Consider the following 13,356-nt stretch of genomic DNA (forward strand, 5'->3'; position numbering starts at 1 on the left):
AAGTTATTATCACTGATTATGACGTTTTTTTTCATGGCCTTCATCTTTCTCAAAAGCAAGTGGTGAGAAATCTTTTCTGAAAGGAAGGCAGTCATGGTCAAAATGGATTGCAATTCCTAGGATGAAGCTGCCTGTTGCTTCTGCGTTCCTGCAAGTTGCTACCCTTTGCTCGTTTAAGAACAACTAAACTTCTGGTAGTTCTATTAAAATGGGTTTGATACGAATTTGAATCAAGATTCCCAGAGAAATGAAATTATTAAAATCAAATGTTTAGATTAAAGATAAAGTGGTCCCAAATGTCTTCCATATAGGAGGATAGTTGGACATTACTCTTCTGGTCCAGGGTTTCTACTTCACAGCAAGTTACATCAACTTACCCTTATCCAGCAGGGATTATTTTCAAATTTATATCAAAATTTTCCTTTGATGCCTTTACCAAATGATTGAATAATTTGACATTTATATAGTTCCTTCTGATAAAGTATTACAGTTATATGAATCTTTAGATATATTTCAAATATTGTCATATGTATCCAGTTCATATGTTACTGAATTATGTAAAATATTGAATACAATGTTCTCCTGGGCTTGCAAAGGCTTCATAACTATAAGTATTTGTTTTACAAAATCATTATTTTCCATATAATTTCCCATTTCTGTGTTACTTGCTATGAGTGTCAATTAATTATTTCTTATTTGTACTCACATGTATTAAAATGTTTCCTAAGTATTTCTCAATTTTATGAAATAAAATAAATGAAGTGAGTGGTTTTAACAGAAATAAATACATAAGCTGCTTGCTGCTACTATTACAGACACAGGTCTGATTTCTCCATCCTTTTCTGTAACTTTTTTTTAGGAGACAATAAGAGATTTTGCTCCCTGGTTCAGCAAATATTCTTGAAATACACCAACAAAAATACTTAGGGTACTTTTTTTGTTTAACTATTACAGAAAAACAAAAATTTTAAGTGTCCATTGTAGCAGCAGTGGCAGTAGTAATGGTGTGAGCATTGTATAACTGTGCTTTTGAAATTTTTCTTCTTGCAAAACTGACTTGGTAGGAGGTATAATAAAGCAACTTTCAGTCTACCCTCTTCATCCATTGGACACCACTGTTCTACTCTCTGCTTCTGTGAACTTATGTTTAGATGCTTCATATGGAGCATTGTGTATCTTGTGGGTGATTCATTTCATTTACCATAACATTTTCCACAAAAATATTTTGTATATGTGATGAATAATAATAATCATCTTAGTATAATAGAGTCATTTTAATGTTATACAAATCATTCCATAGACATTGTATATACTTTCATCTATGTATCTAATCTTAATTTATTTCAGAAATTTATAACTTATAAGATGTAGAGCTATTGCTCTCTTGGTAATTATTAATCTTTTTTTATTCTTTTTGATATTGTCAATAAAATTGTGTAAAATTTCTTTTTAGGATAATGTCTTGTTAATAGACAGAAGATTTGAGTGCTAAAATTTGTATAATACAAACTTTCTGGCTTTCTTTACTAGTTCTAGGAGATTTTATATAATTTTTTTGCATATACATATACACATCATTTCACCTATTAAATGAGTCTTTTACTTTCAGTTTGCAAAGTTTTTAGTCATTTTGTTCCTTCTGTTACTTTACTTAGGGCTCCAAACAATGTTTCGTGTAACAGTGGATCTAAGCAGGTTTCCAGATTCCTCTTTCAGAAAATGACAGTCTCTTCCTCTCCTGTGTGTCCTTTGGGAGCAACCTTGTGTTTCACTACACTGTCAATGTTCTCCTTTACTCTCAGCAGCCCACAGGCCTTCAGAAAGTCCTGCTTCTCATCAGTGTTGGATTAGGAGATAAAGAAAGCCATTGGCTGTGGCCCTTCGGGACTGCATTCTGTTGGACTTTGTCACTTTTTAATTCCTGTAACAAAACACCATGGCCAAAGCAACTTTTATGAAAGAACACATTTAATGTGAGGCTCACAATTCCATCCATAGAGTTAGATACAGTCCATGACTGACATGGTGGGCAGCATGGCAGCAGGCATGCAAGGCTCTGGAGCAGTAGCTGAGAGCTCATGTCTCAATTTAAAAACAAGAGGAAGAGAAAACTATCTAAGAATCTTGAGGGCTTTTGAAACCTCAAAGGCTACCCCTAATTATGTACCTCTTTCAACAACACCACACACCTCCCAAACCTTCCAAAAACTGATTCCACCAACTGGGATCAAGTATCCTAATCCAAGAGTACGTGGGGGTGTGGGGTTGAGTATTTCATCCAAACCAGCACAGACAACCTGTCAGTTTTTTTTTAATCTGTTAGCAGTAAGATGTGCTTGGGCATTCTCTCCTAGTAGCTCCTAACCAGGCTGGTTTAGGTCATTACAGATGAAAACAATTGGTCTATTCCAAGCTTTGGTGAATCTGTTATGCTCTCTCAGCCTTACTGAGATACTGCAGCTTCATTACCCATTCTTACACAGGCTTCTAGAGTTAACATATCATTAAGTCAATGTCTTTGTAGGGAACTGGAAATCTAGGATTTCCTAGCCCAGCCCATATTCCTGCATCATTTAGTCCTTTGAAAATGCTGTTATCATTAGAACCCAGTGTTCATGAGACTGTCAAAATAAAACCATTCTCATCTGAGTTTTTAACATGTACTAAAATAAACCATGATCCTTTGGAGGCTTCAGGAGTCAAATAGACTCCTTTTCGTTACTTAAATTCAGAATCTCTTGGAAAATTCAGAGTCAAGTAGAATGGAACACAACTTTAGAATCTCTGTCAAAATAGGAGTTTTAATACTTTACTCCTAAATGATCTTACACAGCTGGATCATCAAAGGAAAGAGATACTACTAAATTATTCAAATTAGGAGACAATAAAACTACTTAAGAAAACCAAGCATATTTAAAAATTTACCCTTTATTGCTTTCATCATGTTCTTGGATTTATATGACAATTCTACTCCAAAGCTACTCTAAAATTAAAAAAGTTAGATGCACAAAATCATTTGAAAACATATAGTAAATATATATAAAAAAGCAAACTTATGTTTTAGTGTAAATGAAGGATTAGTGTCCTAATTTTATTTTAATGTTATATTCCTCATGAGTTTGTTTACAAGAAAATAGCTTTAACATGATGTAATAACATGAAGTTATTACACTTCATTGTTTTGGCATAAATGCTAGTGTTCCCTGGAGCTGCATTAATAATGGGGAGATATTGAATTTTATGATTCTTTCAATTGACTGCCTAAAATAGTCCTTAATTTAAAACCTAATTATCTCTGCTCAAAGATGCCTGAAAAGACCAAAACAAGATTTAATAAATGTTGACTAGTCAATTTTATTTATATTCCTGGAGATTTTTCATAAACAATTCAAGCTTAATCTCTCTACAGGTAAAGAATTTCTGGGTCAGGTCTTTTTATCTCTAAGAAATACCATATTGAATCATTGAATTCATACATTATTCTTCTATATCATAGCTATATTGAAAAATAGCAAAATGGCAGTCCTTATTAATTTCATCTCTGTTATTCAGAATAAATATTTATCTTCATTATTCAGAATATATTCATTAAATTTAAATGGAAGTTCATCCTACTCCATTCCTGTTACAGTATTTCAAACCTTGGATATACAAGCTTGGGGTAATTAAATTTTAACAAGTGACTGAATGTTCATCTCTCCCTTTTTTTCTACTCATCATTTGTTTTGGTAATAAAAAATCTCAGGGATGTTAGGTTTGCAATCATTGTTCTTAGTGTTCTAATTAGCTAGATCTCCCAAGTTAATGTGTGTGTGTGTTCCTATTTATTAAATCCTTTAAGTTAAGGAAGGCTCCAAACTGACATGGAAGAAAATGTAAAGAGAATTTCCTTGACTTTCTTAAAGGTTAGCCACTGGAAAACATTTAGATGAATTTAAAAGTGATTTTTTTCTCCAGAGGCATATATTTTCCAAAACTTCAATTTGGTAGTAACACTAGAAAACTACTTTCCTAAGCGCTGAAATTATCTTTTGTAATTGCTTTCTCTGTGTGACTGGGAGGCCCCACCTTGGCATTATCATTATTGTAGCACTTTATAATTCAGCTACCTCTAACATTTGTAAATGTGTGTGTAAGGGAGAGAGACAAAGATTCTGAGCATTTTATCATACCCGGAGATATAAATATAAATATAAGCATACATATACTTATTTTGCATGTGTGCAGTATGTCTACATGCATGTTAACCTATGAACAAGCACATATATGTGTGTGGGTTTAAGTTTGTGTGTCTGTTGAGAGGATGGAAGTCAAAGGTAGCTGCTGAGGTCTTTTGCTGAACCCAGAGGTCACAGATTCTGACCAGTCTGGCTAGGCATTTTACCTGAGGCTTTTCCTGTCTCTGATGCTACACATGTTATTATTATTTTTTTTATTATGAGTTTAAAGATTCAAATTCTTCTCCTTCTCATTCATGTGCAGCAAGCACCATATTCTCTGAGTCATTTCCCCAGACCTGCAACATAGAGTGTAATTCACAGTTTGATACAGCATACCTCACTTGGTCAAAACTATTTGTGTGCGTTGCGAAGGGACAGTCATAACTTGGAGAGGAATTCTGAAAGAAGAGGTGTCTGGGAGTGGAGAAAACAAGTTACTTGAAGTCAAATCCTAGGTTCAAGCTGGCACTCTCTGTTCTGCTTTCTCTGGAGGTCTGTAGACAATCCTCACTCTAGTTTCTGCTGGAGACAGTTCTCCAAGAGGTTCTCTTTTGCTACTCTCAAAAAATTCCCTGGACTGCTCTTCTCTTCAGGATCTCAAGCCCGGTCTTTTATTTTACATAATGAGGGACCCTAAGGGCTTTTTCCAGTCCTACACCCTCTTTACATCTTCCCCCTCCTGCCTGGGGTTAGGCCAAGGCTAGGCCAAGTTCCTTTCTCTACCCATAGGAACATTCTTGAGTAAAAACTCCTCAGAATAGACTGCCTGACAGTCACCCGACCCTCTGGAAAATCCCAGGCAGCGTTCAAATGCATGTCATGCTTGCTAGCCAATAGATTTAAAGGTCAATATGCTTAGCCAATAAGTTTGAACTGTAACCTTGCTGATGTAACCTGTGCCCTAAAAAAGTATAAAAACTGCTTGTAATAGCCATTGGGTGTTCAAGTCACTCTCCTTGAGGGAATAATTGAAGGTCGATCCTGAAAATAAACCTCTTGCTTTTGAATGTTTCACTCAGGGGTGTCTCAAAGTAAGTACCAGTGACTGAGAGTCAGGGTCTTATAATTTCAATCTAGTCATTTACTCCAGGTTCCTTTTTGATTATCCTGTGTGTCAGCGTCTGATGGCTGTAGCCTCTTAATTCTTAGGAGACAGCAAGCACACACACATTTTTTTTTTTAATAACAATGCAAAAGAATTCAGAGATCTGCCTTCCTCTGTTAAGCACTGGATAAGCCAGTTGGTTGGGACCCCATCCAGAAATTACCAGTTCTGCCTAGCTTAGGCCTAACCTTGCTCCTTCCCAGACTGTAGAACTCAGGAATCTGTCTGCCTTCGTAAGTAAGCTCAAAGAAAAAAAATTTAGCTGAGTGAGATCACATGTGATGATCAATCACTGATCCCCATATCTCTCCATCTCCATTCTTAGTATCTTTCTGATAAGTGGGCTCACAGTACAGCTACTTTTGTCTCTTTAGACTCACAAAGCCCCTCATATCATTCATATTGCATCCTTATATTTTGCATAGTTGAGAAATTATATATTTTTGACTCATGTTTTTAGAGACCTCTTCCACAGCCTGAAGATCCCTGTATTTACCATGATGCTGAGATATTAGCCACATCTTCACCTCCTGCTGCCTCTGATTAGCATGGAGTCATTAACATTAACAGGCAGGACAGTCTTTGAAGGAAGAACATAAAATGTGCATTATTACACAAGCAAGCCTTATGCCCACAGAAGCCATAAATACTCATGTCGGCCCACACCCACTTGGCAATGTTCCAGGGGTGGGAAGCATGCCATTCTACCCTTACCAAAGCCATGCTGGACCCAGTATTCACTCTCTCCCCCCACATACTCCCCTCCCTTTTTTTTTTTAAATTTGAGACTGCAAGCATTGACAGAGAGCTTGACTTGCTTGATGCAGACTGGAAGAAGAAACAAAACCAGTAAGAATAAGCCCACTTCAATGTATTACAGTCGAATCTTAATAAATAAATGGGATGGTTAACTTATTAAGGATAATACTCCTGTTGGGAAATGCTGATAATGTTTATTAAAAATTACACATAAATCTGACTCCAGTAAAAATGTCTAGTAGCAGCAACATTTACAAAATAAACACCGGCTATTGCTTAGTCAAGCTTCAAAGAATGTAAATATGAAAAGTGAATTCTGATGTTAAACAGGTAGCGATGTGAAGAATGACTCATTAGCCTTCAGAACTTTGAGAGCAGAGTGAAGAGGAGGCTGGGGTTATTAGCGCATCTGTCTTATAGGAAGAGAAACACAAATGAGTGAAGGAGTATGGTATTCCGAAGGCACTGCAACCTAAATCAGGCTTGTGAAAAAGAGTATGAACTGATTAGAGTTTTGTTTCTTTTGTCAACTTTACACAAGTTAAAGAGGGTTATCCCAGAAAAGGGAAACTCAATGAGATAGCTCCTCCATTTGAAGTGACTTGAATATGTGTGTAGGGCATTTTCATGATTGATGATTGATGTGGGAGGAGGTAGTGTACTGGGGTGGGGAGCACACTTCTGGGCTGATGTTTCTGGTTTGTTTAAAAACTCCAGGCTGCAAGATCCAAGGAAAGCAAACCAATAGACAGATAAGGTGATCCAATCCTTTGTAGCCATGTCTTCTCTGCCACCACAATGGACAATATCCATACACTGTGAGCCAAAATGTATCTCCTCAGGGTCTTCTATGATCTCACCAAGAAAAGCAGTGGGTACACTGGAACTTTTCCAGTGACTACATTTTTCTAAAATCTTTAACCTTTTAAAGTAAATGTGTTATCAAGTAACATAACGAAATTAACAATTGTGATTCACCACATAGCAAAAACAATATTGTTTAGTTTATATCTGTGGTTGGACTCTGTTTTGGTCATTGTTCTATTCCAGGAAAAAGAAGATACCATGACGAAGGCAATACTTATTTTAAAGAAAAAAAAATCACTTAATTGGGGACTTACTTATGATTCTATTATCCAATTATTCCATTAACATAATAGTAGGAAGTGTGGCGGCATGCAGGCAGCAATAGTCCTAGAAGTGAGAGCTTTAGATCTTGAACCACAGGCAACAGGGAGAGAAAGACAATGAGACTTACTTCTTTTGAAGAAGGACATCTCTATATAGCCCTAGCTGTCCTTTAACTCACTATGCAGAGAAAGCTAGCTTCACATTCAGAGATGTGCCTTCCTCTGCCTCCTGAGTGCTAGAATTAAAGATGTTCACCACTATGGCTACCTGGTATGAGCTTTCTGAAGCCTCAAAATCCACCCATCCTCAATGATACATTTTCTCCAACAAAGCCACCTTTCTTAATCCTTCTAATTCTTTTAAATATTTGTACTCTCTGATGAATAGCCTCATTCACATGTATGAGCCCATGGGAGCCATTCTTATTCAAACCACCATAGAATATTCATCTCATTTTCATGTGTATCTATAGTGTCTCCATTTCTCTACTGGGCACTACAGTCGGCAGGTAGTTGAATTTGTACATCTCATAAGTTACAGAAGTTCTATGACTCAAGTGAATGGTAGATTAGCAAGTATGTGCTAAGGTGATCAGTAGAGGTTGTTTGTCTCTAGTTGTGCATGTCTTCATTAATTGTTTAAAATGAATTAATTTTAATTCATGAATGAGTGAATTCATTCATGAATTAAAATGAGAAAACAGTTACTTTCATCTGGTGAAAGACCCCCATAGCTAGGGAGACCCTCACTCAAGTCTCGGGATAACACGATCACCCAATAACTCACGAGAGACCGATCTTGCTGCAATCACATGAGGTTTATTCCAGATCTGGGGTCGAATTTGTAGCCTGGCAGACCACGAGCACAAGGAGTAAGGGGTATTTAAAGGGAAAAACCACAAACTAGGGGATCAAAGGGTTACCAAGGAAACATAACAAGAGAACAATGGAAAATTCCAAAGGAACCCACTACCTAGCTGAGTCAGGTCACAAGGAAGTCATTCTGCTCACTCATTGTCTAGAGGAATGTGGTTTGGTCAACGCTATCTTCTTAATGACTGACCGCTGTCCTGTTCCTTATTCTGGGTAAGGTTATCTTCTTAATAGCTGACCACTATCCTGTTCCTGGAACTGACCAGTCCACCTTCCTGGCTCGTGACAGAGACTTCCTATGCCTTCTTTAAGTAAAGGCTATACATTAATGCATTTCCATTAACATGCTTTTTCCAAATTTCTAAATTCCGTCTTTCACTGGAGGACCTGCTGAAGCGATGGTTCTGGCCATTGCTCATCTTTCTGTTTGTAACTCTGCTAACTGGGAAATCTGTCCACTTTTGTTCATCCCTAGCATTGCCAAGAACATCATGAGATGAGCTTAAAAAGCCTTCAAGAATTTTCACCATTACCCATTGGTTTATTCTCATTCTGTTGTAAACAAAATTTCTCTAAGCAACAAATTCTGAATTCTGAATACAGGTACAGAATCATAAGCTTGGGATTATCTAAACAATGCAAAATACATGCACATTTTACTCACAGAAGTTTGTCTCAAGAAGAGAAGGGATTTCACACTTCTTAAGATTATAGCGAATCTAAGAAGCAGTTGATGATCCAAACACACCCATAGCTGTAAATAACTCACTTACCACCTGTGGCCACTAAATAAAGTGCCGGAGTGTCCCCTAGAAAAACACTGTAATGAAAGTCTTCCTACATTAAAACATAAGGTGTTAAAAATGGTTTGTGGGGGGAGCATTAATAAATTTGTCTATACAGAAAGAAAATTACAATGGTACAGTATTTTTATTATGTATGCTTTCTAAATTCCTTCAAGTTGACACTCAGGATTAACCACTGTAAGCCCCAATTGATATAAAAAATCCTGAGAATACTTTGTTATTTAATAGACCATGTCCATGTCAAGTTGGGCTTTAAGCAATTCACAATACTTTGCACCCTGCAAGGAGGAAGATTCAAGTGATAAAGATTTTTGTAGACCATCATTGGACCTTCCTTTCTTTTGATCCTATCCCCTTCCTTTCTCATTTCTCTCTTTCTTTCTTTCCTTTTTTTAAATATTAATCTTGAGAAAAGAAAAGACAAGCAAGGCTTTACTAGAAATTACTTTCACATTCTTATTACCAGCAGCATAAGGAAACTATCTCTCAATGTGTGCAAATTCAGCCACCTGCAGGCACAAATCTGGTGAACAGTATTGGTGAGAAATATAATAATAACAACCAGAAATTGGCTCAAAAGCCTCCCCAGGCAGTCACAGGCACAAAGCACATTGACATTCAAATTGTTGGTAATAAAAAGAATGTAGGTTACAACCCCATTACATTCATCTCTTAAAGGGTTCAGAAAGTCACTGTTGAATGCAGAACACCATTCTTTAAAACACAGAGGTACTAACATTATCTCTTTCTAGAAATCTTGGAGATGGAAAAGAGAGAGGCAATTCTTTGCCTTTTTGTTACTGTCTAATTGTTGATGCCCCTTGAGAAGTAAACTTCAAATGTCACAGTACTTTTAACAGGAACACTCCAAAAGGAATACTATAGGGTTGTTTTTTCCTTTTCTTTCTCTATTTTCTTTTTCATATCCCAAAGGGAAATAGTTTATTTATTCCCTTCAGAACAGGTCTGGGGAAAGCAGATACATGTGTGCGTATGTTTTTTGTTTGTTTGTTTGTTTGTTTGTTTGCTTTTTCCAATTTAATGGGGAAGCATTTGAGCATGGAATATTGAGTAGAACTGGCCCGCAGTCCCACTCAGGTCTGCATTCGCTTCAGCTGGAGGTTAGATAGGACCTGCAAAATGTAAAGGTCAAGAACAAAGAGGTGGACGCCAAATAGAGTTCTATCAAGCCATCTCTTTACTTGGGGGTATTTTGAGCTTATATAGGCAGGTAAGAACTGAAACCAAAATATCCAGAAATAAAATATTTGCATAACATAAACATTGGGGGAGAAGTCAGGAAAGAATCAGGAGGGAGTCAGGAAGGAGTCACCAGAGGCAGGGATGTCTGCGGATGTCCTCAGGCAGTAGACAGGTATCTCAGGCAACTTCTTTCAGAGATAAGCTGATAGTCTGCAGAAGGTCTTTTGTCTTAATTCCCCAGGTGACCGCCTCGGGCAAAAACCACCAAAGTCCAGAGGCTGAACTGTGTGTGGAAGACAACAGAATATCATGAAGATTGGAGAGTGGTATGGCTTCTGGATGGTACATACAGTAAGGGGACAGTATATTTGGGAGTCAGAGGCTCAGGTAATAAGGCCTCATTTGGCCAGTTATCTGTTAGGTCACATTCAGCCATGAGAATACAAGGCAGTAAGGACATATTATCATGAGCATTGCTGTGTGTATCTACATTGCAGTCAGGGTGGTGTTGAACATACAGGTATCTCACACATTCAACTTGATTTCTGCTCCACATTTGATGTCTCTTATTCCCTTCCAATGATCTATTTTTTTTTTTCTATTGCATGGTGCATAGTTATATTTTGTGTGCAAGTAAAGTATGGTAAAAGCAGGCAGTCCTTGAACCACCAAGATAAATTTTATCTACAATTAGGGTGACTTAGTGGCTAAGAGTGAACACAATCAGTGGTTACCAAACCCTATCCTGGACCAATGGCTTCTAGGTTCCTCATCTCATGAAGTCCAGAAATAAATTTCACAGAGAATGAGTTTTGGAAAAAAGTTTCATCATAGAGGGAAAGCAAGCAGAACTTCTGAACTGCAAGAGTGGCCCCACAAAGTTATTTTCACTTCCATCTCTAAGCAGCAAGGGCTTGAGTCTGCCTAAAGAAGATTGAAACTTCTATGACATCTTCAATGTCTGGGTCTATTGATGTGATAGGACTCAAAATTACCATTATTGAAGTAGGTCATTGATGAATGATTTGGTCAAAGAGATGTACACAGCCAAAACTGATGAAATAAACATGTAACTATTTCAGATCAGCAAGGGATGTATTAGCAAGTACCTCTTGATTGGTTCATAGTTTAATGCTGGTAGTTTTCACTAACTTCAATTGTTGTTTTATCTTTGTCAGAATAAACCCAATTCAAAAATCATTCATTGAAGACATATAGAGAGGTTTTCTTGAAAAGATAAGCCACAGTTATAACCTAGAAGGATATTTCTTAGTCCTTTGTGAACACAATAACTCTCTACTCTCTCTCTCTCTCTCTCTCTCTCTCTCTCTCTCTCTCTCTCTCATATATATATGTGTGTGTATATGAAAATGTGAGTGTGTGTAATATTGAAAATTTTTGAAGCTTTTTCTCTAAAATTGTTGAACATATATAAATCTGGAAGTAGAAAATTATTTACCAAAATATGGGAAAAATTTTGCCATGAGTCAATTCACTACATGAGAATAGATTTTGGTGTTTTCCATATAATAGAGTGAATATAGTTAATATACTCTAATAATTGTCCATTTCAAACTGTTGAAAAGAAAGTTTTATTATATCTCTTCTTAAATGAAATAAACTGTTTAACATGGTGGTAGATATACTAATGCTAATTATTCTCATTAAAATTATATATATGTATATTTTTACACACACACACACACATACACACACACACACACACACACACATATATATATATATATATATGGATTAGAATCTATCACTATTACACATAAATATATATCATTGCTATTCAATTAATGTTGCTGTCCATCAGCAATGTTAAAACAGTGGGTTACCTGGAATATGGAGTTAGAAAGAAACAGGAGGAGATAAAAAGAGATAGGGTGGCCAAAATTATACCTACCCACGAGGAAGGTACCTTAAAACATTAGACAGGAGCCTTTATCACTCAGCCATCTTGAATCTTTAATAATAATCCTTTGTTCCCCCACCGGTATAATAAGTGAGGCAAAAACCACTCCCCCAAGTACGTCAGTAATGAAGACCCAATCAATGTTTTCTTAGTCTCTATAGCAGGCGGGATTTCCGATGTGACTGGAGGCAGTAATGAGGCATGGCAAGTAGCAGGAGGTGGGCAGAGAGGTATGGTTAAGAGAGGCAGGCTTCAAATCAGGAGGGTAACAAATTAAAATAAAGTTTAAAAATATTTTAATATACTCATGAATTCAATGAAGACAAGAGAAGATGATCTCAACACTCCTTGAGCAATGAGTTAAAATGCTGCAGCTCTCACTTTTTGTGTAAAAACTTTTAATGCTAGCTTTCATCTTAATCCACAGCTTCTTCATCTTTAGTTCCCTTTCTCCCTTTCCTGTTTTGTTAGTTTCCTCATCTTTTCCCCCTTCCCCTTTTCTTACTATTGTTAATTAACTATGAAAATGTAAGTGTATACAATATTGCTTACATTCAATGAAACGTGATACTAATCTGTATCATGTTTAGGCCTCGAACATTCAGAGACCTCATTACTCATCCAAGAACACTAAAGGTAAGCTCTTTGTTGATCCTGGTTGTAGGTGAGTCAACAGACTCTATATATTTCCAGGTCAGTCTTATCTGCATAGAGAATATTGCATTGCATGGAAATTCATGTTACTTGGGGTGGAATCTTCCCAGAGGTATCTCTGGCACTATGCCACATACAAACTTACTGCATTCCTCTGAAACTCACTCTGTTTGCCAACATTCTGCCTCTGTGCTGTTTTGCTTTTGAATATGTGTTCTGGATAAGTGCATTTGGTGAGCTGAGAGGTTTATATTACATATCCAGGCTGTCTTCATTCCTTAGAGTAGTGGAAACTCAAAGTTATTTTTTGCTCAACATTGTTTTCAGATTCAGAAACCTCTAAATTGATGTTATTTGAATGTCAGTTTAAGTGAAGGAAGCCTAGAGATGATAGAAACTTGTTCAAACAATCATGAGTGGTAGATACATGAGTGGTAGGCCTGGTGGCTCACTGCTGTGGCCTGGGTCTCTCTCTTCTGCTGCTGAAGCCTGTGGCTTGAGTGGCAGGTTAGTTAAAAAGAAGGCAATGTATAAATGAGGTATTTTATTATAGAAAAGAGAAAATAGGCTGGTCAAGTAGAAAGAGAGAAAGAAAGAAAGAAAGAAAGAAAGAAAGAAAGAAAGAAAGAAAGAAAGAAAGAAGAGGGAGAAGAGGAAAGAGAAAGAGAAAAGAAAGAAGGAATCA

At 36.8% G+C, this 13,356-nt stretch overlaps 1 long non-coding RNA gene across 1 annotated transcript; it reads left to right on the plus strand.

Annotated features, from left to right (window-relative positions):
- Positions 1 to 8,250: 8,250 nt before the first annotated feature.
- LOC116080307 lies at positions 8,251 to 12,653 on the plus strand. The gene is made up of 3 exons (XR_004114386.1): positions 8,251 to 8,300; positions 10,338 to 10,483; positions 12,608 to 12,653. It is a non-coding gene; the product is annotated as an uncharacterized LOC116080307 (long non-coding RNA).
- The last annotated feature ends 703 nt before the right edge of the window (positions 12,654 to 13,356 follow it).

The sequence above is a fragment of the Mastomys coucha genome, unplaced genomic scaffold, assembly GCF_008632895.1.
Source record: "Mastomys coucha isolate ucsf_1 unplaced genomic scaffold, UCSF_Mcou_1 pScaffold6, whole genome shotgun sequence".
NCBI classification, from domain to species: domain Eukaryota; kingdom Metazoa; phylum Chordata; class Mammalia; order Rodentia; family Muridae; genus Mastomys; species Mastomys coucha.